This window comes from Octodon degus, unplaced genomic scaffold (assembly GCF_000260255.1).
Source record: "Octodon degus isolate 3935 unplaced genomic scaffold, OctDeg1.0 scaffold00062, whole genome shotgun sequence".
NCBI classification, from domain to species: Eukaryota; Metazoa; Chordata; class Mammalia; order Rodentia; family Octodontidae; genus Octodon; species Octodon degus.
In genome coordinates this window covers 4,536,024-4,538,077 of record NW_004524638.1, presented here as the reverse complement: position 1 = coordinate 4,538,077, position 2,054 = coordinate 4,536,024, and the positions used below count along the sequence as shown (strand labels likewise).

The window sequence follows — 2,054 nt, the reverse complement described above, 5'->3', positions numbered from 1 at the left end:
ACCTACACTAACACTGAGCACACTGCGCGCACGCTCACAGATACCCCGCTTTGCTCTTTTCTCTGTGGGACTTAATTTCTCAAAGCTTCTTTCTCCCCCGCCCTTGGGGCGTGCGTGGGGTGGCCGTGGGTCCACGGTGTGTTCGTGGTGTTGGGGTTAGCTGTTCCACCTGCGATGGCTGAAACACGCAGGACGAGAAAGCAGTTTGTCGGAGCACTGCGCCAGGGGATTAGCAGAGAAAGGGAAAGGATCCGAGCGGGAGTAAAAGAAAATGGTAGGCGCGCGCAGTTAATTCATGCTGCGCCTCACTGTTTACATCTGATAGCTAGAGTGTTGGGCTGAGGGCTGTCTCCTCCCCCTTCCCCAGCTACCCAGAAGCGCCCCTCCCGAGTTCCCAAAGCAGAGGGCGGGGGAAGAGGGTGAAAAAAGATTCTCTGGCGAATCCCCACCCACCAGCCCTTTATAACAGAAGGGTCTGAGCGGGAGGACCCCCGAGCTGCGCTTCTCGCGGCCGCCGCAGCCGCGCCCCGGCCGCCGCAGCCGCTTGGCTCTCCTCCAGCCTCGCGAAGGGCTGGGCTTTTCAGAGGCTTGGCGGGAAAAAGCTGAGGGGGAGGGATCGAGAGCGGCAGTATAAAAGTCGATCTTCTGGGCTTTATCTGACTCGCTGTAGTAATTCCAGCGAGAGGCAGAGGGAGCGAGCGGGCGGGCCCTCCGGGGTGGACGAGCCGAGGGAGCACAGCCGCGCGCCGAGCGCCCTGGGAAGGAGACCCGGAGCAACAGCGGCTTCGCCTCGGGCCCCGCCGCTCTCCCCGCCCTCCCGCTGACCCCACCGTCGGCCCGCAGCCCTCGCCTCGTCCGAGAAACTTTGCGCTTTGCAGCGGGCAGACACTTTGCCCTGGGACTTACAACACCCAGCGAGAACGCGGGAGGCTATTCCTTCTATTTGGGGACACTTCCCAGCCTCTGCCGGGACCCACGCCTCTGAAAGGCGCTTCTCGCCGCCGCTGGAAGGCTGGATTTCCTTCGGGTCGTGGAAAACCCAGTAAGCACCCGGATCTATTTGTCTTTTATTTGCCTTACGGTCTTAATACTGCGATTCATCGAGTGCCAAGTCGGGGTGCCTTTCGTTCCTGCGCTATTGACGCTTTTCTCCGGAATGGCTGGGGTCGGTCGGGGCGGAGTGGACGGTTGATCTGGCTCGGGGTAGAGTGACTTGTCAAAATGCGAGTAAATGGCTAAGGGAAATGGAGGTGCATTTTAAAACTAGGATTTTTTTTTTTTTTTTTACTATGTTGATGACCCCGTCCAGTTGGACATTCCTGCTTTATTGCATTCATTAACGGGGGGGGGGTCCCTCGCAGCGCTCGGAAAGCCCTTTGCGTCTGGGCTCCGTGGAGTACGGGTTGCACACTGCGTACGGGGGTAGCTAGCTCCGCGGCCGCCAGCTCGTCCCGGTCCCCGGGAGGGCATTTAAATTTCGGCTTACCGCATTTCTGACAGCCGGAGACTGGCACTGCGGCGCGTCCCGCCTGCGGCGATGCCAACTCGCCCCTGCTCCTTGGAGAAGTTGGCATCTGGCTTTCAGAATAGTAATAATAGTAAAATGAAAAGCTGAGCTCCCGCGGGAGACTAGGACTAGGATCAGGAGGCAAAGAGAAGCGAAAGGGGAGACCCGGGCGCGGATGAGCCCGATTCGCTCACTCGCGGGAGACTGGGGCGAGCCTCGGCACCCAGGCTTGGCTCCCCGCCACCGTGTGCCGGGGCTCCTGTGCCCCGGGGATGCAGAAGGATGGCGAGGAGCCGGGTTCCGCCTGCTCCGGAGCAGCTGCTCCCTTCGGCGGGGCCAGGCGGACTCCGCCGGCGCGGGCGCGATCGCTGAGGGTCTGGCGCAGTTGCGTCACCGCGCGGAGTGTTCGAGGGAGGCGCCCCCGCTATTATGGAACAGCCCCCTTTTTTATTTGCGGGGATTGAGGGATCGTTAACGTCGTAGGCTGAGCTGGCCCCGCCAGCCCGCGAGAGAAAAGAAAAGCCGGCAGAGGAAGGAAGAGGGCGCG

The 2,054-nt window shown here is 61.1% G+C and overlaps 1 protein-coding gene across 2 annotated transcripts in view; it reads left to right on the top strand.

Moving 5' to 3' along the window:
* Positions 1 to 533: 533 nt before the first annotated feature.
* The window catches only part of Myc (MYC proto-oncogene, bHLH transcription factor), a 4,800-nt gene continuing 3,279 nt past the window's right edge, over positions 534 to 2,054 (top strand). Inside the window, exon 1 of one of the 2 annotated variants that reach the window (XM_023718822.1) lies at positions 534 to 1,042. The gene's annotated coding sequence lies outside the window, so the exon portion shown is untranslated. The remainder of the gene's footprint in view (positions 1,043 to 2,054) is intronic. The other variant, XM_004634419.2, reaches the window with a different exon arrangement.